This window comes from Mesoplodon densirostris, chromosome 8 (assembly GCF_025265405.1).
Source record: "Mesoplodon densirostris isolate mMesDen1 chromosome 8, mMesDen1 primary haplotype, whole genome shotgun sequence".
Taxonomy (NCBI): Eukaryota; Metazoa; Chordata; class Mammalia; order Artiodactyla; family Ziphiidae; genus Mesoplodon; species Mesoplodon densirostris.
Window position 1 is genome coordinate 86,818,868 of NC_082668.1, and position 26,880 is coordinate 86,845,747.

General features: G+C 37.3%; 1 pseudogene; it reads right to left on the minus strand.

The window, feature by feature from the left end:
• Window positions 1-24,517: 24,517 nt before the first annotated feature.
• Window positions 24,518-25,390, minus strand: LOC132494753 (lathosterol oxidase-like; annotated as a pseudogene).
• Window positions 25,391-26,880: the final 1,490 nt, after the last annotated feature.

A 26,880-nucleotide genomic window follows, 5' to 3' on the forward strand; every position in this document is an offset into this window, starting at 1 on the left:
GGATTCCTTTTATTTCTTTTTCTTCTCTGATTGCTTTGGCTAAAACTTCCAAAACTATGTTGAATAAGAGTGGTGAGAGTAGGCAACCTTGTCTTGTTCCTGATCTTAGTGGAAATGGTTTCAGTTTTTCACCACTGAGGATGATGTTGGCTGTGGGTTTGTCATATATGGCCTTTATTATGTTGAGGAAAGTTCCCTCTATGCCTACTTTCTGGAGGGTTTTTATCATAAGTGAGTGTTGAATTCTGTCAAAAGCTTTCTCTGCATCTGTTGAGATGATCCTATGGTTTTTCTTCTTCCATTTGTTAATATGGTGTATCATATTGATTTGCATATATTGAAGAATCCTTGCATTCCTGGGATAAACCCCACTTGATCATGATGTATGATCCTTTTAATGTGCTGTTGGATTCTATTTGCTAGTATTTTCTTGAGGATTTTTGCATCTATGTTCATCAGTGATATTGGCCTGTGGTTTTCTTTTTTAGTGACATCTTTGTCTGGTTTTGGTATCAGAGTGATGGTGGCCTTGTAGAATGAGTTTGGGAATGTTCCGCCCTTTGCTATATTTTGGAAGAGTTTGAGAAGGATAGGTGTTAGCTCTTCTCTAAATGTTTGATAGAATTCACCTGTGAAGCCATCTGGTCCTGGGCTTTTGTTTGTTGGAAGATTTTTAACTACAGTTTCAATTTCAGTGCTTGTGATTGGTCTGTTCATATTTTCTATTTCTTCTCTGTTCAGTCTCGGAAGGTTGTGCATTTCTTAGAATTTGTCCATTTCTTCCAGGTTGTCCATTTTATTGGCATATAGTTGCTTGTAGTAATCTCTCATGTTCCTTTGTATTTCTGCAGTGTCAGTTGTTACTTCTCCTTTTTCATTTCTAATTCTATTGATTTGAGTCTTCTCCCTTTTTTTTTTTTTTTTTTTTTTCGCGGTATGTGGGCCTCTCACTGTTGTGGCCTCTCCCGTTGCAGAGCACAGGCTCCGGATGCGCAGGCCCAGCGGCCATGGCTCACGGGCCCAGCCGCTCCGCGGCATATGGGATCCTCCCAGACCGGGGCACGAACCCGTATCCCCTGCATCGGCAGGTGGACTCTCAACCACTGCGCCACCAGGGAGGCCCTGAGTCTTCTCCCTTTTTTCTTTTTTTCTTTTTTTTTTTTTTGCGGTACGCGGGCCTCTCACTGTTGTGGCCTCTCCTGTTGCGGAGTACAGGCTCCGGACATGCAGGCTCAGTGGCCATGGCTCATGGGCCTCGCCGGTCCACAGCATGTGGGATCTTCTCGGACCGGGGCATGAACCCGTGTCCTCTGCATCGGCAGGCGGACTCTCAACCACTGCGCCACCAGGGAAGCCCTCCCTTTTTTTCTTGATGAGTCTGGCTAATGGTTTATCAATTTTGTTTATCTTCTCAAAAAAACAGATTTTAGTTTTATTGGTCTTTGCTATTGTTTCCTTCATTTCTTTTTCATTTATTTCTGCTCTGATCTTTATGATTTCTTTCCTTCTGCTAACTTTTGGGGATTTTTGTTCTTCTTTCTCTAATTGCTTTAGGTTTAAGATTAGGTTGTTTATTTGAGATGTTTCTTATTTCTTAAGGTAGGATTGTATTGATATAAACTTCCCTCTTAGAACTGCCTTTGCTGCATCCCATAGGTTTTGGGTCATCATGTTTTCATTATCATTTGTTTCTAGATATTTTTTGATTTCCTCTGTGATTTCTTCAGTGATCTCTTGGTTATTAAGTAGTGTATTGTTTAGCCTCCATGTGTTTTGTTTTTTTTCTTTTTTTTTTAAGCAGTACGCAGGCCTCTCACTGTTGCGGCCTCTCCCGTTGTGGAGCACAGGCTCCAGACACGCAGGCTCGGCGACCGTGGCTCACGGGCCCAGCTGCTCCGCGGCATGTGGGATCCTCCCAGACCGGGGCACGAACCCGCGTCCCCTGCATCAGCAGGTGGACTCCCAACCACTGCACCACCAGGGAAGCCCTGTTTGTATTTTTTACAGAGTTTTTCCTGTAGTTGATATCTAGTCTCATACCGTTGTGGTCGAAAAGATACTTGATACGATTTCAGTTTTCTTAAATTTACCAAGGCTTGGTTTGTGCCCAAGATATGATGTATCCTGGAGAATGTTCCATGAGCACTTGAGAGGAAGGTGTATTCTGTTGTTTTTGGATGGAATGTCCTATAAATATAAATTAAGTGTATCTTGTTTAATGTATCACTTAAAGCTTTTGTTTCCTGATTTATTTTCATTTTGGATGATCTGTCCATTGGTGATAGTGGGGTGTTAAAGTCCCCTAATATGATTGTGTTACTGCCGATGTCCCATTTTATGGCTGTTAGTATTTGCCTTATGTATTGAGGTGCTCCTATGTTGGGTGCATAAATATTTACAATTGTTATATCTTCTTCTTGGATTGATCCCTTGATCATTATATAGTGTCCTTCTTTGTCTCTTGTAATACTCTTTGTTTTAAAGTGCATTTTGTCTAATATGAGAATTGCTACTCCAGCTTTCCTTTGATTTCCATTTGCATGGAATATCTTTTTCCATCCCCTCACTTTCAGTTTGTATGTGTCCCTAGGTCTGAGGTGGGTCTCTTGTAGACAGCATATATACGGGTCTTGTTTTTGTATCCATTCAGCCAGTCTATGTCTTTTGGTGGGAGCATTTAATCCATTTACATTTAAGGTAATTATCGATATGTATGTTCCAATTACCATTTTCTTAATTTTTTGTGTTTATTATTGTAGGCCTTTTCCTTCTCTTTTGTTTTCTGCCTAGAGAAGTTCCTTTAGCATTTGTTGTAAAGCTGGTTTGATGGTGCTGAATTTTCTTAGCTTTTGCTTGTCTGTAAAGGTTTTAATTTCTCTTTCAAATCTGAATGAGATCCTTGCTGGGTAGAGTAATCTTGGTTTTAGGTTTTTCTCCTTCATCACTTGAAATATGTCCTGCCACTCCCTTCTGGTTTGCAGAGTTTCTGCTGAAAGATCAGCTGTTAACCTTATGGGGATTCCCTTGTGTGTTTTTTGTTGTTTTCTCCTTGCTGCTTTTAATATGTTTTCCTTGTATTTAATTTTTGATTGTTTGATTAATATGTGTCTTTGCATGTTTCTCTTTGGATTTATCCTCTGTGGAACTCGCTGTGCTTCCTGGATGGGATTGATTATTTCCTTTCCCTTTTTAGGGAAGTTTTCAACTATAATCTCTTCAAATATTTTCTCAGTCCCTTTCTTTTTCTCTTCTTCTTCTGGGACCCCTATAATTCGAATGTTGGTGCATTTAATATTGTCCCAGAGGTCTCTGAGACTGTCCTTAATTCTTTTCAGTCTTTTTTCTTTATTCTGCTCTGCAGTAGTTATTTCCACTATTTTTTCTTCCAGGTCACTTATCCGTTCTTCTGCCTCAGTTATTCTGCTATTGATCCCTTCTAGAGAATTTTTAATTTCATTTACTCTGTTGTTCATCTCTGTTTGCTCTTTAGTTCTTCTGGGTTCTTGTTAAACGTTTCTTGTATTTTCTCCATTCTATTTCCAAGATTTGGGATCATCTTTACTATCATTACTCTGAGTTCTTTTTCAGGTTGACTGCGTATATCCTCTTCATTTGTTAGGTCTGGTGGGTTTCTGCCTTGCTCCTTCATCTGCTGTGTGTTTCTCTATCTTCTCATTTTGCTTAACTTACTGTGTTTGTGGTCTCCTTTTCACAGGCTGCAGGTTTGTAGTTCCCGTTGTGTTTGGTGTCTGTCCCCAGTGGCTAAGTTTGGTTCAGTGGGTTGTGTAGGCTTCCTGGTGGAGGGGACTAGTGCCTGTGTTCTGGTGTATGAGGCTGGATCTTGTCTTTCTGGTGGGAAGGTCCACGTCTGGTGGTGTGTTTTGGGGTGTCTGTGGCCTTATAACAGTTTTAGGCAGCCTCTCTGCTAACGGATCGGGTTTTGTTCCTGTCTTTCTAGTTGTTTGGCATAGGGTGTCCTGCACTGTAACTTGCTGGTTGTTGAGTGGAGCTGGGTCTTGGCGTTGAGATGGAGATCTCTGGGAGATTTTTGCCGTTTGATATTATGTAGAGCTGGGAGGTCTCTTGTGGACCAGTGTCCTGAACTTGGCTCTCCCACCTCAGAGGCACAGCCTTGATATGTGGCTGGAGCACCAAGAGCCTGTCATCCATACAGCTCAGAATAAAAGAGAGAAAAAAATGAAAGAAGGAAAGAAAAAGATAAAATAAAATAAAATAAAGTTATTAAAATATAAAATAATTATTAAAAATAATTTTAAGTAATAAAAAAAGAGAGAAGAGAGCAACCAAACCAATAAACAAATCCAGCAATGATAACAAGTGCTAAAAACTATAGTTAAAAAAAAAAAAAGGGGCCTCCCTGGTGGCGCAGTGGTTAAGAGTCCGCCTGCCGATGCAGGGGATGCGGGTTCGTGCCCCGGTCTGGGAGGATCCCATATGCCGCAGAGCGGCTGGGCCCGTGAGCCATGGCCGCTGGGCCTGCGCATCCGGAGCCTGTGCTCCGCAACGGGAGAGGCCACAACAGTGAGAGGCCCGCATACCGCAAAAAGAAAAAAAAAAAAAAAGGACAGACAGAACCCTAGGACAAATGTAAAAGCAAAGCTATACAGACAAAATCACACACAGAAGCATACACATACACACTCACAAAAAAAGAAAAAGGGGAAAATATATTTATATCATTGCTCCCAAAGTCCACCTCCTCAATTTGGGATGATTCGTTGTCTATTCAGGTATTCCACAGATGCAGGGTACATCAAGTTGATTGTGGAGGTTTAATCCGCTGCTCCTGGGGCTGCTGGTAGAGATTTCCCTTTCTCTTCTTTGTTCTCACAGCTCCCAGGGTTCAGCTTCGGATTTGGCCCCGCCTCTGCGTGTAGGTCACCAGAGGGCGTCTGTTCTTTGCTCAGACAGGACGTGGTTAAAGGATCAGCTGCTTCGGGGGCTCTGGCTCAGTCAGGCCGGGGGGAGGGAGGGGTACGGATGTGGGGCGATCTGCAGTGGCAGAGTCTGGCGTGACGTTGCACCAGCCTGATACGCCCCATGCGTTCTCCCAGGGAAGTTGTCCCTGGATCACGGGACCCTGGCAGTGGTGGGCTGCACAGGCTCCCCGGAAGGGGGGTGTGGATAGTGACCTGTGCTCGCACACAGGCTTCTTGGTGGCTGCAGCAGCAGCCTTAGCATCTGATGCCCGTCTCTAGGGTCCACGCTGATAGCCACAGCTCGCACCCGTCTCTGGAGCTCCTTTAAGTGGCGCTCTTAATCCCCTCCCCTCACGTACCAGGAAACAAAGAGGGAAGAAAAAGTCTCTTGCCTCTTCAGCAGCTCCAGACTTTTTCCCAGACTCCCTCCCAGCTAGCCGTGGTGCACTAGCCCCCTTCAGGCTGTGTTCATGCCGCCAGTCCTCTCCCTGCGCTCCGACCGAAGCCTCAGCTTCTAGCCCCGCCCGCCCCGGCGGGTGAGCAGACAAGCCTCTCGGGCTGGTGAGTGCCGGTCGGCACCAATCCTCTGTGCGGAATCTCTCTGCTTTGCCCTCCGCATCCCTGTTGCTGTGCTCTCCTTCGCGGCTCGGAAGCTGCCCCCCTCTGCCACCCGCAGTCTCCGCCTGCGAAGGGGCTTCCTAGTGTGTGGAAACCTTTCCTCCTTCACAGCTCCCTCCCACTGGTGCAGGTCCCGTCCCTATTCTTTTGTCTCTGTTTATTCTTTTTTCTTTTGCCCTACCCAGGTACGTGGGGGCGTTTCTTGCCTTTTGGGAGGTCTGAGATCTTCTGCCAGCATTCAGTAGGTGTTCTGTAGGAGTTGTTCCACATGTAGATGTATTTCTGATGTATTTGTGGGGAAGAAGTTGATCTCCGTGTCTTACTCTTCCGCCATCTTGAAGCTCTGCCACCATTGGTATTTTGATAGGGATTGTATTGAATCTGTAGTTTGCCTTGGGTAGTCTGGTCAATTTAACAGTATTCTTCCAATCTGTGAATGTGGTATCTTTCCATCTGATTGCATCATCTTCAGTTTCTTTTATCAGTGATCTTATTTTCAAAAGAACTTATTTTTATAAAAATATTAAGGCATTTCTGTCATTTTCATTTTCTCATGGGTATGCAGTGAAGTATTCCACAGGTTACATGACATGTAATGCCACAACAAACTAAATGCAGAACTGAGAGTCTAGCTGTCTTCTATTGTTAGACGTTAAAGAGATTTACAAAAATGTAAAACAATGCTACACTTTTCACTGAATTGTTTTATGTGTTATCTTCCACTAAAAATTTTGTTGACATTAACATGTAATGGATTCATTGTTGCTCTAAAATAAATATTTAAATGTTCTCACTTCATATCAAGCAACATGAATATCAATAGATAAATTAAAGCTCTTTGTGGTCCTCAATTTTTAAGAGTTTAAAGGAATCCAGAAAGCATAAAGTTTGAGAATTACTGCCCTAGGATGTTTCCCTCATGTGTAAGGTTGAAGTGGGCTCATACCATGTCCATGTTCCAGGTGAAGGGAAGGGAGGCAGAGGAAGTGGAGGGAAAGCAACTTTCATTAAGGATATTGCCCAGAACCTGCTCTCAGTGCTTTTGCTCACATCTCATTGGCCAGAATATCATTCCATGGCCATGCCCATTAAGGAGGAAGATTGGAGTTTTGCAGCAGCAAAAATTGCCAGGAAGCTATCTGAAGCCAGGAGAGGCATGAAATAGATCCTCTCCTCACAGCCCTCAGAAGGAACTAGCCCTCCTGACATGCTGAACTAGGACTTCTAGCTTCCAGAACTGTGAGAAAACGAACACCTATTATTTAACCACCCAGTCTGTGGTATTTTATGGAAACCCTAGCAAACTAATACAGAATGTAAAGTAGCTTAAGAAAACTGCCCACTCAACCAATGAAAACAACCAGACATGGCAGAGATGCATTGTAGGAAAAAAACTTCTATGTTAAAAAAAAAAAAAGTCTTTAACGTCTGTGTGTGTTCAACTGGCTTATTGATGACAGAAAGTCATCTGAACATCACCACTCTACTGGTCATGCATATTTATACTTATGTGCATTGCTTTGCCTCTTCTCTGGCTCCCAGACTAAGTATAAATGCAGGAATTGGATGTCTCCTTAAGGTCCCATTTATCTGTGCTCAATTTCCTGTCAGGAATGTAATGGATGACACATGCTAATATATTAACTGCTCTCTCACTATAAACTTGTTATGCTAAACAAGCATAACTGAGCTTCCAAAGCAAAAAAATAAACGCTTTTTATACATGAGAATGTGCCTGGTAAAATGTTTTTCTTCTGCTACTCTAACACTGTCATTTTAGATTCAATATTATTTCTTAACGTATTTTCTTTGTGATTGAACCTTGTAAAATTATAAGCCAGCATAAGAAGTTCACCACGTAGATCACTTCACAAGGTATATGTATATCAAGGCATCAAGTTGCAGACCTTAAATACATATAATTTTTGTCAGTTATACCTCAAAGCTAGAAAAGAAAAAGAAAAATGTTTACCATGTAGTTAGCTACAAAAAGTGTGTCAAATGTAACCTGATCAGGTACCAGTGGTCACCTTGGTGGGTTCATTCAAGGGTATATCATTCAGGACTCTGAAAGAATCACAGTTAACATGATGCATGATTATACACTGCCTCAATGTATCATTGAGGTATTCCCTTTACTAATTCCTTAGATGACTTAGCATTTATAGAAAACCAGGAAGTCACTGGAGTAGTATGGGAGGGATAACATAGTTAAGGCTACCACACCTGTGACAGTAAAGAGAAGGCAGGTGGCACAGTGGGAAGATCATGAGCCTGAAGGTAAAATTATTTAAGTTCTTGCCTTGGCTCTGCCACTGCCAAGCTGTGTGGGATGCAGGCTGTGAGTTTCATCTCTCTGGGCCTGGCTTTCTCCATATGCGAATAGACATGACTAGAGCATAGAATTTCTCAAATTCATGACTTCTGTCAAAATATTCTCCTGAATCTGAGCTCTCAGGCATTATAATGTGTCTATTATTTTCAAGAGCCAAAAAATGGGAAGACACATTTTAAAGAGCTTAGTTTGACTCTTTTCACTGTTGGTGAATAAAAGGAGGAATTGACAAATATTTGTTGGGTGTCTACTTGTTTAGTGTAGCCTGTAATTAGCTTGGAAAAACTCAACTACTATGTCATCTCCAAAGTTTGCTTCGGTTATATGTTGGTAATTGAGATTGTGGATGAAAAAGCAGATGTATAGCTTCAGTTCCATTTATGCACGATTCTAACAAAATGCTTTGAACAGAAAAGCAGGTTTATGGTGGACTATGTCCAGTTTAGATTTTTTTCTTTCCCCTACTCTTTCAGTCAAAACTGAAAATCCTGAACTTTTATGTTCCTTTTAGTTAAACGGAGAGATTTTCTGGCTAGGCATTCTGTATTTCCTAAAGTTCTATATATCAGTTTCTTTTAAAGCATCAGGGATTCTTGGTACTCAGTTTAGGTGCTATATAGAAATAATTGTTCGCTGTACACATTGTAATACAAGCAAAAAGTACATATCCACCAAAATATACGTAGACCTAGTTCCAGGCTAGGATGATAGGAATAAAATAAGAGTGAACAGCTCTCTCCATTTAGGATTGTCACAGACAAAAGACTTAATGCCTTCACTAGAGAACAGTGTTCCACTACCACCTGGTTAGTTTGGCCTTTTGAAGTTGAGAAATATTGTACTTATGTGACTTTTCAGAAAAATTAAAATACTTGGAAATATATATGCTTCATTTCTGAGTTGTGGGCTCTTGTGGTTTTCATTATGGATTGGTTTTTATATCTTGTGTTTAATAGTTTTTTTTAAAAAACACCCTGTGGCAGCTGTACCACATAAATAATACCAAGAGAAGCATATGGAGTAAAGAAATTCTTCAAGAAGCAGTCAAATAGATCCAGGGCATTTTATGGGTAAAGAAAAAAATTAAGAGAACTTTGACTCTTTATTTTTTCATTTGTTCATGTCTTGTTTTATAGCCTTTCTAATGCAACTTCCTTTCTGCACTACACAATGTCATGAATCCTTATAAAGCTTACTGTTAAAGCCGAACATATACTTAATTTTTAAAGACATGGGTCTTCTCCAGAAGCCCTTCCAAATTACAGCACACTAGGGCAATTACATCCTGTCCCTGTTCAATCAAAGAGAAGCATTTATCTAAGAGATTTCCTAATTTTTACCCAAATTATTCATTTTCACATCCCCAAAAGCATTTGGCAACAGAATTGTAATGTTCATTCACGTTAACGCATTTTGAAAACATTTAAGGAGACAATGTGAGTCGCCTAAACCCTATATCACTGCTACCAACTAATGACAACTCTCTGGGTTCTTGCTTCAGAAAACATTAGGCTCACTTTGTGAAGGAAACAAACTGAGACTTTGCCTCATCTGCTTGGCCTTTTATTCCTTAAAGCTTGCAGGGGTGAATGGTGAGGGTGCTTTGCTAAACGACGATAGAAAGGCAACTCTAGAAATTATCAAAAGAATAATGTCTTGATGGGAAAGCCAGACAAAACTTGTGATAAACAGTCTACCTTAGACTGAGAGTAAACACTTTTTATTTCCAATAAAAGCTCATCTTACTCCTCCTATGTTAGTAAAATATACACCCCAGTGAATTCAATTATTTTTTATATGAACCCTTTTGTCCCCCACCAAACACCTCTTTTTTATTTATTCAACTATTTTTTCCAGTTTTATTGGGAAATAATTGACATGTACCATGGTATAAAGTTTAAAGTATACAATATAGTTTGATTTACATAGATTTTGAAATGATGACAATAGGTCTAACATCCATCATCTCATAGACACAACAAAAGGAAAAAAATTTCACCTTGTAATGAGAACTCTTAGGATCTGCTCTTTTAACAGATTTCCTATACTGTATATCATACAGCAGTGTTAGCTATATCATGTTGTAGCTTACATTCCTAGTACTTGCTTGTAACTGGAAGTTTATACCTTTTGATCAACTTCCTCCAATTCCCCCTCCTCTCACCCCTCATCGTCCCCTCTAATAACCAGTCTGATCTCTGATCTTTTTGTATGAGTTTGGTGTGTTAGTTTTTAGATTTCCTGTATAAGTGAGATCATACAGTATTTGTCTTTCTCTAACTTATTTCACTTAGTATAATGCCTACAAGATCCATCTGTGTTGTTGCAAATGGTAGAGTTTGCTCATTTTTTAAATGGCTGAATAATATTCCATTGTATATGATATCACATCATCTTTATCCATTCATCCCTTGATGGACATTAGGTTGTTTTCATGTCTTGGCTATTGTAAATAATGTTATGAACCTGGGATTACAGATATCTGAGTTAGTGTTCTCATTTCCTTTGGATATATTCCCAGAAGTGGACTTGCTGGATCATATGGTAGTTCCGTTTTTAATTTTTTGAGGAAACTTCGTACTGTTTTCCATAGTGGCTGCACCAATTTACAATCCCACCAACACAAGGGTTCCCTTTTCTCCACATCCACGTCAGCATTTGTTGTTTCTTGTCTTTTGGATGATGACCATTATAACAGGCATAAGGTGATATCTCATTACGGTTTTAATTTGCAATTCCCTAATTACTAGTGATATTGAGCATCCCTTCATGTACCTATTGGCCATGTGTATATCTTATTTGAAAAGATGTCTTTTGAGGGTTTTTTTTTGCCCCATTTTATATTGGATTACTTGTTTTCTTGCTAAATTGTATGAGTTCTTTATATATTTTATAAATAACAGATACATGGTTTGCAAATATTTTCCTATTCCATAGGTTGTCTTTTCACTTTGTTGATAATTTCTTTTGGTATGCAGAAGCCTTTTAGTTTGATGTAGTCCGTGTATTTATTTTTGCCTTTGTTGCTTGTACGTTAGGTATGACTTCAAAAAAATCATTAACAAGACCCATGTCAAGGAGCTTTTTTCCTATGTTTTCTGCTAGAAGTTTCATGATTTCAGTTCTTACATTTAAGTATTTCATCCATTTTGAGTTAATTGTTGTGAGTGGTGTAAGATAGGGGTCAAGTTTGATTCTTTTACATGTGAATAATCTATTTTCCCACTGCCATTTATTGAAGAGACTGTCTTTTTTCCATTGAGTATTCTTGGCTCCATTGTCAAATATTAGTTGGCCTTATATGATTTATGATGTTGGCTGGTTGTTTGTCATTTATGGCCTTTATTATGTTGGGATATGTTCCTTCTATGCCTAATTTGTTAGGCATATGCTTGATTCGGTTCCATTGGTCTCTTTGTCTTTTTTTAATCCCCGTACCATACTGTTTTAATTACTATAGCTTTATAGTATAGCTTGAAATCAGGAAGTGTGATGCCCCCTTCATTGTTCTTCTTTCTTATTATTTTGGTTATTCAGGGTTTTAGGTGGTACTATACAAATTTTAGGAGTGTCTTTTTCTATTTCTGTAAAAAAAATGCCATTAGAATCTCATTTTTTAAACTTTTATTGAAATATAGTTGATTTACAATGTTGTGTTAGTTTCAGGTGTACAGCAAAGTGATTCAGATATATGTACATATATATATAGATAATTTTTATTTATATACATAATATATATATTTAGATTATTTTCCATTATAGGTTATTATAAGATGTTGAGTGTAGTTCCCTGTGCTGTACCATAGGACCTTGTTAGTTATCCAATTTGTATATAGTAGTGTGTATATTTTAATCCCAAACTCCAGGGGTTGCATTGAATCTACAGGTGGCTTTTGGTAGTACTGACATTTCAACAATATTAATCTTCCAATCCATGAGCATGAATACCTTTCCATTTATTTGTGTCTTCTATTTCTTTCATCAATGGAAATGTAATTTTCAGAGTAGAAAATTTTCACCTCTTTGGTTAAATTTATTACTATTTTATTGTTTTTAATGCTGTTATAAATGGGATTTATTTATTTTTCATAAAATTCATTGTTAGTGTATAGAAATGCTGCTGATTTTTGTATGTTAATTTTGTATCCTGCAACTTTACCAAATTCATTGATTACTTCTAACAGTTTTTTGGTGGAGTTTTTAGGATTTTCTATATATAAAATCATGTCATCTGCAAATAGAGTCAATCTGACTTCTTCCTTTTTAATTCTGATGCCTTTGTTTCTCTTGCCTGACTGCTCTAGCTAAGACTTCCAGTACTATGTTGATTAGGTGTGGTGAGAGTGGGCACACTTGTCTTTTTCCTGATCTTAGAGGAAAAGCTTTAAACTTTTCACCATCGAGTATAATATTGGCTGTGAGCTTCTCACTTGTTGTGTTTTATTATGTCGAGTTATGTTCCTTCTAGGCCTAATTGTTAAGTGTTTTTATCATGAACAGATATTGAATTTTGTCAAATGCTTTTTCTGTGTCCATTGAGATTATCATATGATTATTTTCTTTCATTCTGTTAACGTAATGTATCACATTGATTTACATATGTTGAATAGTCCTTTCATCTCAGGGATAAATTCCACTTGATCATGGTGAATGATCCTTTTAATGTGCTGCTAAACTTGGTTTTGCTAGTATTTTGTTGAGAATACTTGCAACTACATTCATTAGGGATATTGGGCTGTAGTTTTCTTGTAATGTCCTTATCTGGCTTTGGTATCAGGATAAGGCTGGCCTTGTAAAATGAGTTTGGAAGTGTTCCCTTTTCAATTTTTTGGAGGAGTTTGAGAAGGATTTGTCTTAGTTATTCTCAAAATGTTTGGTAAAATTCACCAGTGAAGCAATCTGGCCCTTGACTTTTCTTCATGGGGAGGTTTTTGATTACTAATTCAATATCCTTACCAGTAATTGGTCTATTCAGATTTTCTATTCCTGATTCAGCCATGGTAGGTTGTATGTTTCTAAGAATTTTTCCATTTCTTCTAGATTATCCAGTTTGTTAGCATATACTTGTTCACAGTAGCATCTTATGATCCTTTGTATTTCTGTGGTATCAGTTGTAATGTCTCCTTTTTCATTTAAAATTTTGATTTGGGTCTTCTCTCCTTTTTCCTTGGATAGTCTAGCTTAGAGTTTGTCAGTTTTGTTTCTTTTCAAAGAACCAACTCTTAGTTTGATTAATATTTTCTATTTTCCTGTTCTCTGTTTCCTTAATTTCTGCTCTAATCTTTATTTCCTTCCTCCTGATAACTTTAGGCTCAGCTTGTTATTTTTCAAGTTCCTAAGGAATAGAATTAGTTTGTTTATTTGGGATCATTCTTGCTTCTTAATGTAAGTGTTTATTGCTATAAACTTCACTCTTAGAACTGCTTTTCTCTGCATCCCATAAGTTCTAGTATGTTGTGTTTACATTTCAATTTGTCTCAAACTTTTCTATCTTTAATTTCTTCTTCAATCCATTGGTTGTTCAGGAAAGTGTTTAATTTCCATGTACTTGTGAATTTTTTCCAGTTTTCCTCTTGTTATGATTTCAGTCTTATTGAAGAATTGTTTTATGGCCTAACATTTGGTCTATCCTAAAAAATGTTCCATGTGCACTCAAGAATAATGTGAATTCTGCTGTTGTTGACTAGAATGTTCTACATATGTCTGTTAGGTCATTTGGACTGTATTGTTGTTTAAATACACTGTTTCCTTGTTCTCCTTCAGAATGATCTATCCATTGTTGAGAGTGGAGTATTAAAATCTCCAACTATTATTGTGTTGATGTTTATTTCTCCTTTTAGCTTTGTTAGTTTTTGTTTTATGTATTTCGGTACTTTGATGTTGGGTGCACAAATATTTACAATTGCTATAACATTATGGATTGACTTTTTAAAAATTATATAATGGATAATGACCTTATTTATTTATTTATTTTTAAAAAATTATTTTTAGTTTAAAGTCCATTTTGTCTGATGTAAGTATAGCTACCCCTACTTTTTTTTGTGGGGAGTGGGGGGGTTGACATTTGCTTGGAGTGTCTTTTTCCATTCCTTCTCTCTGTGTGTGCCTTTATGGTTAAAGGGAGTCTCTTTAAGGCAGCATATTTTTGGATCTTGTCTCCATTCATCAATTCTGTGTCTTTTGATTGGAGAATTTAATATGTTTACAGTAATTATTGATAGGCAAGAATTTACTATTGCCATTTTGTTGTTTTCTGGCTGTTTTCTAGATTCATTGTTCCTTGTGTCTTACCCTGCTATCTTTTTTCATGTTTTGATGTCTTTTGGCATCAGTATTCTTTGACTTCTTTATCTTGTTCTTTTGTGTAATTGTTACTGATTTTTCCTTTGTCATTACCATGAAGATTACCTAAAATATCTTAAAATTATAACACTATTTTAAATTGATAACAACTTCATTTCAGTAGAATTCCTAAACTTTACACTTTTACTTCTCCTATCCTTCACATTTTAGATTATTGTTAAAATTTACATACCTTTACATTGTATAACTAAGAACAGGTTTTTGTATTTATGGGTATTTTTACTACATTTATTTTAACTTTTAGTGTTGTTAGTATATTATACACCCCCATTAATATATTGTAGACTCTAACTTTCACTATATATTTATCATTACTAGTGAGTTTTATGCTACCTTTTCATGTTTTTATGACACTAATTAACATCCTTTTACTTGCAATCAAAACTGCCTTTCACCATTTCTTGTAAGACAGGTCTAGTGATAATGAACTCCCTCAGCTTTTGTATGGCAAATTATTTATCCTTCCTTCAGCTTCAATGAGTATAGAATTCATGGTGAGAGTTTTTCTTTCAACATTTTGTATGTGTCTTCCCATTCTCTCCTGGCCTGAAAAGATTCTGTTGAGAAATATGCCAGTAGTCTTATGCTGGCATATATCTCAGCAGAAACCCCTTGTGGGGGTTCCCTTATATGTAACTTCTTTTTGCTACTTTTATTTATGTTCTTTAAATTTTTTTTTAATTATCTTTTTTTTGCGGTACGCGGGCCTCTCACTGTTGTGGCCTCTCCCGATGCGGAGCACAGGCTCCGGAGGCACAGGCTCAGCGGCCATGGCTCACAGGCACAGCCGCTCTGCGGCATGTAGGATCTTCCCGGACCGGGGCACAAACCCGTGTCCTCTGCATCGGCAGGCAGACTCTCAACCACTGTGCCACCAGGGAAGCCCTGTCCTTTTATTTTTTATCAAGGTAGATTTTAAAATGTCATAATAGTAAAAATATCACAATAGTTTCAGGTGTACAACATAGTAGTTCAAAAATTTTATAGACTATACTCCATTTAAAGTTATAAAATATTGGCTGTATTCCCTGTGCTGTGCAATATATCCTTGTAGTTTATTTTATACATAGTAGTTTGTACTTCTTATTTCCATAATCTTCCTTTTTTTTAATTTTTAAATTTAATTTTATTTTTTTATACAGCAGGCTCTTATTAGTCATCCGTTTTATACACATCAGTGTATACATGTCAATCCCAATTGCCCAATTCATCACACCACCATGCCCACCCCCCCGCCGCTTCCCCCCTTAGTGTTCATACATTTGTCTTCTACATCTATGTCTCAACTTCTGCCCTGCAAACCGGTTCATCTGTACCATTTTCCTAAGATCCACATACGTGAGTTAATATATGATATTTCTTTTTCTCTTTCTCACTTACTTCACTCTGTATGACAGTCTCTAGATCCATCCACGTCTCAACAAATGACCCAATTTCATTCCTTTTTATGGCTGAGTAATATTCCATTGTATATATGTACCACATCTTCTTTACCTATTCGTCTGTCTATGGGCATTTAGGTTGCTTCCATGACCTGTCTATTGTAAATAGTGCTGCAATGAACATTGGAGTGCATGTGTCTTTTGGAATTATGTTTTTCTCTGGGTATATGCCCAGTAGTGGGATTGCTGGATCATATGGTAATTCTATTTTTAGTTTTTTAAGGAACCTCCATACTGTTCTCCATAGTGGCTGTATCAATTTACATTCCCACCAACAGTTCAAGAGGGTTCCCTTTTCTCCACACCCTCTCCAGCATTTGTTGTTTGTAGATTGTCTGATGATGCCTATTCGAACTGGTGTGAGGTGATATCTCATTGTAGTTTTGAGTTGCATTTCTCTAATGATTAGTGATGTTGAGCAGCTTTTCATGTGCTTCTTGGCCATCTGTATGTCTTCTTTGGAGAAATGTCTATTTAGGTCTTCTGCCCAATTTTGGATTGGGTTGTTTGTTTTTTTAATATTGAACTGCATGAGCTGTTTATATATTTTGGAGATTAATCCTTTGTCTGTTCATTGGTTTGCAAATATCTTCTCCCATTCTGAGGGTTGTCTTTTCATCTTGTTTATGGTTTCCTTTCCTGTGCAAAAGCTTTGAAGTTTCATTAGGTCACATTTGTTTATTTTTGTTTTTATTTCTATTACTCTAGGAGGTGGATCAAAAAAGATCTTCCTGTCATTTATGTCAAAGAATATTCTTCCTATGTTTTCCTCTAAGAATTTTATAGTGTCCGTTCTTACATTTAAGGTCTCTTATCCATTCTGAGTTTATTTTTGTGTATGGTGTTAGGGAGTGTTCTAATTTCATTCTTTTACATGTAGCTGTCCAGTTTTCCCAGCACCACTTATTGAAGAAACTTTCTTTTCTCCATTGTATATCGTTGCCTCCTTTGTCATAGGTTAGTTGACCATAGGTGTATGGGTTTATCTCTGGGCTTTCTATCTTGTTCCATTGATCTTTGTCTCTGTTTTTGCACCAGTACCATATTGTCTTGATTACTGTGGCTTTGTAGTATAGTCTGAAGTCAGGGAGTCTGATTCCTCCAGCTCCATTTTTTCCCCTCAAGACTGCTTTGGCTATTCGGAGACTTTCGTGTCTCCATACAAATTTTAAGATTTTTTTGTTCTAGTTCCATTAAAAAATGCCATTGGTAATTTGCTAGGGATTGCATTGAATCTGTAGATTGCTTTGGGTAGTATAGTCATTTTCACAGAATTGATTCTTTCAATCCAGGAACATGGTATATCTCTCCATCTGTTGGTATCATCTTTAATTTCTTTCATCAGTGTCTTATAGTTTTCTGCATACACGTCTTTTATCTCCCTAGGTAGGTTTATTCCTAGGTATTTTATTCTTTTTGTTGCAATGGTAAATGGGAGTGTTGCCTTAATTTCTCTTTTAGATTTTTCATCATTAGTATATAGGAATGCAAGAGACTTCAGTACATTAATTTTGTATCCTGCAACTTTACCAAATTCATTGATTAGCTCTAGTAGTCATCTGGTGGCATCTTTTGGATTCTCTATGTATAGTATCATGTCATCTGCAAACAGTTGTCACTGTTTTACTTCTTCTTTTCCTATTTGTATTCCTTTTATTTCTTTTTTCTGATTACCGTGGCTAGGAGTTCCCAAAACTATGTTGAATAATAGTGGTGAGAGTGGACATTCTTGCCTTGTTCCTGATCTTAGTGGAAATGCTTTCAGTTATTCACCACTGAGAATGATGTTTGCTGTGGGTTTGTCGTATATGGGCTTTATTATGTTGAGGTAGGTTCCCTCTATGCCCACTTTCTGGAGAGTTTTTATAAATGGGTGTTGAATTTTGTCAAAAGCTTTTTCTGCGTGTATTGAGATGATCATATGGTTTTTCTTCTTCAGTTTGTGAATAAGGTGTATCACATTGATTGATTTGCCTATATTGAAGAACACTTGCATCCCTGGGATAAATTCCACTTGATCATGGTGTATGATCCTTTTAATGTGTTGTTGGATTCTGTTTGCTAGTATTTTGTTGAGGATTTTTGCATCTATATTCATCAGTAATATTGGTCTGTAATTTTCTTTTTTTGTAGTATCTTTCTCTGATCTTGGTATCAGGATGATGGTGGGCTCATAGAATGAGTTTGTGAGTGTTCCTTCCTCTGCAATTTTTGGGAAGAGTTTGAGAAGGATGGATGTTAGCTCCTCTCTAAATGTTTGATAGAATTCACTTGTGAAGCCATCTGGTCCTGGACTTTTGTGTGTTGGAAGATTTTTAATCACAGTTTCAATTTCATTACTTGTTATTGGTCTGTTCATATTTTCCATTCCTTCCTCATTCAGTCTTGGAAGTTTATACCTTTCTAAGAATTTGTCCATTTCATCCAGGTTGTCCATTTCATTGCCATAGAGTTGCTTGTAGTAGTCTCTTAGGATGCTTTGTATTTCTGTGGTGTCTGTTGTAACTTCTCCTTTTTCATTTCTAATTTTATTGATTTGAGTCCTCTCCCTCTTTTTCTTGATGAGTCTGGCTAAAGGTTTATCAGTTTTGTTTATCTTCTCAAAGAACCAGCTTATAGTTTTATTGATCTTTGCTATTGTTTTCTTTGTTTCTATTTCATTTATTTCTGCTATGATCTTTATGATTTCTTTCCTTCTGCAAACTTTGGGTCTTGTTTGTTCTTCTTTCTCTAGTTCCTTTAGGTCTAAAGTTAGATAGTTTATTTGAGATTTTTCTTGTTTCTTGAGGTAGGCTTGTATAGCTATAAACTTCCCTCTTAGAACTGCTTTTGCTTCATCCCATAGGTTTTGGATCATCGTGTTTTCATTGTCATTTGTCTCTAGGTATTTCTTGATTTCCTCTTTGGTTTCTTCAGTGATCTCTTGCTTATTTAGTAACGTATTGTTTAGCCTCCATGTGTTTCTGCTTTTTACATTTTTTACCCTGTAATTCATTTCTAATCTCATAGTGTTGTGGTCAGAAAAGATGCTTGATATGATTTCAATTTTCTTAAATTTACTGAGGCTTGATTTGTGACCCAAGATGTGATCTATCCTGGAGAATGTTCCGTGTGTGCTTGAGAAGAAAGTGTAATCTGCTGTTTTTGGATGGTATGTCCTATAAATATCAATTAAATCTATCTGGTCTGTTGTGTCATTTAAAGCTTCTGTTTCCTTATTTCTTTTCATTTTGGATGATCTGTCCATTGGAGTAAGTGAGGTGTTAAAGTCCCCCACTATTATTGTGTTACTGTCGATTTCCTCTTTTATAGCTGTTAGCAGTTGTCTTAGGTATTGATGTGCTCCTATGTTGGGTGCATATATATTTACAATTGTCATATCCTCTTGGATTGATCCCTTGATCATTATGTAGTGTCCTTCCTTGTCTCTTGTAACATTCTTTATTTTAAAGTCTATTTTATCTTACATGAGTATTGCTACTCCAGCTTTCTTTTGATTTCCATTTGCATGGAATATCTTTTTCCATCCCCTCACATTCAGTCTGTATGTGTCCCTAGGTCTGAAGTGGGTCTCTTGTAGACAGCATATATATGGGTACTGTTTTTGTATCCATTCAGCAAGCCTGTGTCTTTTGGTTGGAACATTTAATCCATTCACGTTTTAGGTAATTATCGATATGTATGTTCCTAAGACCATTTTCTTAATTGTTTTGGGTTTGTTTTTGTAGGTCCTTTTCTTCTCTTGTGTTTCCCACTTAGAGAAGTTCCTTTAGCATTTGTTGTAGAGCTGGTTTGGTGGTGCTGAATTCTCTTAGCTTTTGCTTGTCTGTAAAGCTTTTGATTTCTCCATCAATTCTGAATGAGATCCTTGCCGGGTAGAGTAATCTTGGTTGTAGGCTCTTCCCTTTCATCACTTTAAGTATATCATGCCACTCCCTTCTGGCTTTTAGTGTTTCTGCTGAGAAATCAGCTGTTAACCTTATGGGACTTCACTTGTATGTTATTTGTCATTTTTCCCTTGCTGCTTTCAATAATTTTTCTTTGTCTTTAACTTTTGCCAATTTTATTACTATGTGTCTTGACGTGTTTCTCCTTGGGTTTTTCCTGTATGGGACTCTCTGCACTTCCTGAACTTGGGTGGCTGTTTCCTTTCCCATGTTAGAGAAGGTTTCAACTATAATCTCTGCAAATATTTTCTCTCGTCCTTTCTCTCTCCTTCTCCTTCTGGGACCATATAATGTGAATGTTGTTGTATTTAACAGTGTCTCAGAGGTCTCTTAGGCTGTCTTCATTTCTTTTTATTCTTTTTTCTTTATTCTGTTCCACGGCAGTGAATTCCACCATTCTGTCTTCCAGGTCACTTATCCGTTCTTCTGCCTCAGGTATTCTGCTATTGATTTCTTCTAGTGTAGTTTTCATTTAAGTTATTGTATTGTTCATATGTTTGTTTGTTCTTTAATTCTTCTAGGTTTTTGTTTCTTGCATCTTCTCGATCTTTGCCTCCATTCTTTTTCTGAGGTCCTGGATCATCTTCACTATCATTATTGTGAATTCTTTTTCTGGAAGGTTGCCTATCTCCACTTCATTTAGTTGTTTTTCTGGGGTTTTATCCTTCATCTGGTACATAGCCCTCTGCCTTTTTCATCTTGTCTATCTTTCTGTGAATGTGGTTTTTGTTCCACAGGCTACAGGATTGTAGTTCTTCTTGCTTCTGCTCTCTGCCCTCTGGTGGATGAGGCTGTAGTGGCTTGTGCAAGTTTCCTGATGGGAGGGACTGGTGGTGTGTAGAGAGCTGACTGTTGCTCTGGTGGGCAGAGCTCAGTGAAACTTTAATCTGCTTGACTGCTGATGGGTGGGGCTGGATTCCCTCCCCGTTGGTTGTTTGGCCTGAGGCAACCCAACACTGGAGCCTACCTGGACTCTTTGGTGGGGCTAATGACAGACTCTGGGAGGTTTTACGCCAAGGAGTACTTCCCAGAACTTCTGCTGCCAGTGTCCTTGTCCCCATGGTGAGCCACAGCCACTCCCTCCACCACACACACCCCCTGCAGGAGACCCTCCATCACTAGCAGGTAGGTCTTGTTCAGTCTACCCTGTGGTCACTGCTCCTTCCTCTGGGTCCCAATGTGCACACTACTTTGTGTGTGCCCTCCAAGAGTGGAGTCTCTGTTTCCCTCAGTCCTGTTGAAGTCCTGCAATCAAATTCCACTGGCCTTCAAAGTCTGATTATCTAGGAATTCCTCCTCCCGTTGCTGGACCCCCAGGTTGGGAAGCCTGATGTGGGGCTCAGAACCTTCACTCCAGTGGGTGGACTTCTGTGGTATAAGTGTTCTCCAGTCTGTGAGTCACCCACCCATCAGTTACGGGATTTGATTTTACTTTGATTGTGCCCCTCCTACCATTTCATTGTGGATTCTCCTTTGTCTTTGGATGTAGGGTATCTTTTTTGGTGAGTTTCAGTGTCTTCCTGTCAAGTGATTGTCCAGCAGCTAGTTGTGATTCTGGTGTTCTCACAAGAGGGAGTGCGAGCACGTCCTTCTACTCCACCTTCTTGGTTCAGGGCTCACTTCCACTCTCCCCATACTCTTTCTTGCCCTCACTCCTCCCTCTCCCCACTGGTCACCACCAGTTTGTTCTCTAAATCTGTGACTGTTTCTTTTTTATTATATTCATTAGTTTGTTTTATTTTTTAGATTCCACTGTAACTGATAACATACCATATTTGTCTTTCTCTGTCTGACTTACTTTACTAAGCATAATACCCTTCAGGTCCATCCATGTTTTTGCAAATGACAAAATTTCATTATTTTCTAAGGCTAAATATCATTCCACTGTGTGTGTGTTTCATATATATCTATATTTAGATATAGATATCTCACCTCTTCACCCATCTGTTGATGGACAGTTAGGTTGCTTTCATGTCTTGGCTATTATAATAATGCTTCTGTGAAAATTGGTGTGCATGTGTCTCTTCAAATTAGTGTGTTTGTTTTCTTTTGATATATACTCAGGAGTGGAATTGCTGGATCATTTAGTAGTTCTATTTTTAGTTTGTTGAGGAACCCCCATACTGTTTTTGATAGTGGCTGCACCAATTTACACTCACACCAACAGTAGACAAGGGTTCCCTTTTCTCCACATCCTCATCAACATTTGTAATTTGTGGTCCTTTTTGATCATAGCCATTCAGACAGGTGTGAGGTGATATTTCACTGTGGTTCTGATTTGCATTTCTCTGATTAGTGATGTCAAGCATCTTTTCATATGACTGTTAGCAATCAGTATGTCTTGTTTGGAAAAATGTCTGTTCAGGTCTTCTGCCCATTTTTTGATTGAGTTTGCTTTTTTGATATTTAGTAGTATGAGCTGTTTATATACTTTAGATATTAACCCCGTTATAGTCATCACCTGCAAATATTTTCTCCCATTCTGTAGGTTGTTTTCCTATTTGTTAGTGGTTTCCTTTGCTGTGCAAAAGCTTTTAAGTTTAATTAGGTGCCATTTGTTTATTTTTGCTTTTGTTTCCTTTGCCTTAGGAAACAAAAAATATTACTATGATTTATGTCAAGGAGTATTCTGCCTATGTTTTCTTCTAGGAGTTTTATGGTTTCTGGTTTTACCTTTAGGACTTTAATCTATGTTGAGTTCATTTTTGTATATGATGTGAAGAAATGTTCTAATTTCATTCTTTTACCTGTAGCTGTTCAGTTTTCTCAGCACCACTTATTGAAGAGATTATCTTTTCCCCGTTGTAAATTCTTGCCTCCTTTATCATAGATTAGTTAACCGTAAATGTGGGGGTTTATTTGTGAGCTCTCTGTTCCTTCCCTTTGATCTATGTGTATGTTTTTGTTCCAGCACTATACTATTTTGATTATCGTAGCTTTGTATTCTAGTCTGAAGTCAGGGAATGTGATACCTCTAGCTGTGTTCTTCTTTCTCAAGATTGTTTTGGCTGTTCAGGGTCTTTTGTGTTTACATACAAATTTTAGAATTATTTATTCTAATTGGGTGAAATATGTTCAGTATTTTGGTAGGAATTTCGTTGAATCTGTAGATTGCCTTGGGAAGTATGATCATTTTAACAGTATTAATTCTCCCGGTCCATGAACATGGTATATCTTTCCATTTGTGTCATCTTCAGTTTCTTTCACAGTGTCTTATAGTTTCCCAAGTACAAGTCTTTTTATCTCCCTAGTTAGACTTATTCCTAGGTATCCTATTCTTTATGGTATGATGATAAATGGGACTCTTTTTAAAATGTCTTTCTGATAGTTCATAATCAGTGTACAGAAATGCAACATATTTCTGTATATTAATTTTGTATCATGCAACTTTGCCAAATTCATTGAACTCTAGTAGTTTTTCAGTGGTGTCTTTAGGATTTTCTATGTATAATACCATGTCATCTGAAAACAGTGACAATTTTACTTCTTTCTTTCCCATTTTTCTTATCTGATTTCTGTGGCTAGGATTTCCAATACTATGCTGAATAAAAGTGGGGAGAGTGGACATTCTTGTCTTGTTCCTGATCTTAGAGGAAATGTTTTCACCTTTTTATCAGAGTATGATGTTGCCTGTGGACTTCTCATATATGGCCTTTATTGCATTGAGGTGTGTTAACGCTTCACAAAGTGGGTATAAAGGATTAATCATAAATGAATGTTGAATTTTGTCAAAGGCTTTTTCTGCATCCATTGAGATGATCATATTATTTTTATTCAATTTTTTAAACAGTCATAATCAACTTTTATTGATTTTTACATAAATAGATTATAGAATGTCTTTGCAAACCATGTTTTCCCAACATATTTGTTGTAACACATGACATTTCTTTATAAAAGTATTTGTTAAATCTTTTTATAGAGGAAATGGGGAAAAGTGAAGAAAAAGGAGGGAAAATAAGATTTCAAAACTAGTCTTCAGTGATAGTCCTAAATATTTGGCAACTATTTCCTTTTATAGAAAGTCATATGATTGTAACTTTGAGACACAAATGCATCAATTTAAGTAAAAAGTCAGTAGGATCAAATATATTATTTGGGCCTCAAATTTCCCTTTCTAAATATATTCAGTCACATAATTGTACACTTATTAAATAATGGTTTAAAACAGTAACCATCAAAATCTTTAAATAATCCCAGATCTGGATTAAATCATGGTAGTATTAATATTTTCTAAAATTCCAATTTACTTGTTCATCAGTAAAATGTAATATTTGACAGCGTCTCCAGAAAATAAGTTTTCTATGTGTAGGAAGATGATAATTTTATAACACCTGCTATTAATCAGGCCACTGAGCTGCTAATACATTATATAACAATTTTTTTCACACCAGTGTTTCCACTTGAGCAAAATACTACAAGTAGTCGTTATCATACAAATACTGAATACTTAGTCATTCTTGAAACAAGGAACAATCTTTATATTAATATTTCTTTGTTGTGGTGTTTAGTCTTGATACCATTAAGCACAATGAATTTTAATGAATATGGATGAATTAAGGCAAAAGGGCATAACCTAGTCCCCTTGATAATTTATCCTCTATCTTTTAAATCATCATTGTTCAAGCTATTCAAATTACAGCTCTGCTGGCTAGAAAGACACAACTTGTCCCTTAGACCAACGTCCATTATTTCAAGCATGAGGTTAAAATCTTGGTATTCACGACATGTTCCCTTGACCTACCATTATGATCATTACTCAGCTATACCCACAATACTGATTTTCAAATGATACTATTCACTTGCTATGCCTCTTGGCTGTATGTATGTAGGTTATTTTTCTTGACCAAAAATATTTAATAATTGGGCAATAATCTACTCAGTCTTTGTAAACTCTACATTGAATAATTTTTCATTTTTACAACCATTTCCTGCATGGCTCTTGCTCTCTTCTTCTGTCATCTTCACATGACTAATTGGTCCATTCCCTTCAAAGGAGGAGGGGTTTTTGAAGGAGCCTCCAATTCTATCCCACAATGTGAAATACTGTCCATAGTTATGGTCAAACAGCATGTGGTGGTCTGATGAGCTGAGCCATTAATAAATGGCCTTAAGATTTGGGGAACATGAAAGTCACCATCATGAATGGAAATTGTCCAGATATTGACCAAGACATACAAACCTATATAAACTACCGTGTGTAAGGGGAAAATAAAAAGGTATATGTGGCAAGGTAGACTCTGAAGGAAGCCAGCCAGATGGTGAAAAGCATGACTTGTAAATGGAGTCAGAATCTTCCAGATGTGATGAGGTTTCTGTAAGCACTTATATATAAGTCTATGATGAAGACCTCTGTGAATCCCGTAGATCAGCATGTCAGTGAAAAAGAGAAAGAGCAAGATAACAGCAATGAGTCAAAACCAGCCGTATGGAAACTCTTTATGCTGTCATACAATTTGCTGTAACCTCTAGCAGGAACAGTGAAACTCTGAGGATGCTGATCCATGGTATTGACTGGACAGAATGCTAAATCTCTTGATAGACTTGATTCTTGGAAAATTGTGAGTGTTTCATTAATGAATGATCATAGACAAAATAATAACTCAGTGTTGCAAAGAAGAAATAAAGGTTATATGTACTGAGATTTGTTATAATCAGGAGACTGATAGCTTGTCGGAAGACGTCATCCTCTGGCCATGTGGCCGAATATATGTATGGTGTAAAAAAACAATTGGGTACAAGATGCATCTTAGCCCCTAGAGAGGGTCCACTGCCAGCTGCCAATTTGGTTCCTGCAGGGCTTCAGCTGCTCTGGCTAGTCTTTTATTCAATTTTTTATGTGGTATGTCACATGAGTTGTAGATCTTGAACCATTCTTGCATTCTTGGGATAAATCCCATTTGATCATATTGTATGATCCTTCTAATATATTGTTGGATTCAGTTTGTTAATTTGTTGAGGATTTTTGCATCTGTGCTCATCAGTGATATTAGACAGTAAATTTCATTTTGTGTGATATCTTTTTCTGGTTTTGGTGTCAGGGTGATGCTAGCCTCATAGAAAAAGTTTGGAAGTGTTCCTTCCTCTGCAATTTTTTGGAATAGTTTGAGAAGGATAGGTATTAACTCTTCTCTAAATGTTTGATAGCATACATCTGTTTAGCCATCTAGTCCTGGACTTTTGTTTGTTGGGAGGTTTTTTTTTTTTCTTTATTACTGATTCAGTTTTATTACTGATAATTGGTCTGTTCATATTTTTCTTTTTCATTCTGGTTCAGTATTGGGAGATTGTACATTTCTAGGAAACTATTTCTTCTATATTGTCCATTTTATTGACATATAGTTGTTCACAGTAATCTCTTGTGATCCTTTATATTTCTGTAGTGTCAGTTATAACTTCTCCTCTTTCATTTCTAACTTTATTGATTTGGGGACCCTTCTTTTTTTTCTTGATGAGTTTGGCTAAAGGTTTATCAGGTTTGTTTAGCTTTTCAAAGAACCAACTCATTTTTATTTTTTTAATTTTTATTTTATGTTGGATATAGTTGAATAACAATGCTGTGTTTCAGGTGTACTACAAAGTGATTCAGTTATATATATACATGTTTCTATTCGGTTTCAAATTATTTTCCAATTTAAGTTGTTACAGAATATTGAGCAGAGCTCCCTGTGCTATACAGTAGGTCCTTGTTGGTTATCTATTTTAAATATAGCAGTGTGTACATGTCAATCCCAAACTCCCAGTCTAACCCTCCTCCTCACCCTTCCCCCTTGGTAACCATAAGTTTATTCTCTAAGTCTGTAAGTCTGTTTCTGTTTTGTAAATATGTTCATTTATATCATTTTTTTCTAAGATTCTGCTTATAAGTGGTATTATGCAATGTTTGTCTTTCTCTGACTTCACTTAGTATGATAATCGCCAGGTCCATCCGTGTTGCTGCAAATGGCATTATTTCATTGTGTTTAATGGCTGAGTAATATTACATTGTGTATATGTACTACATCTTCTTTATCCATTCATCTGTCGGTGGACATTTAGGTTGCTTCCATGTCTTGGCTATCATAAACAGTGCTGCAATGAACATTGGGGTGCCTGTATCCTTTCAAACCATGTTTGTCTCTGGATATATGCCCAGGAATGGGATTGCAGGATCATATGGTAGCTCTATTTTTATTTTTTTAAGGAACCAAAGAACCAACTCTTAGTTTCATTGATCTTTCTTATTGTTTTTTAGTCTC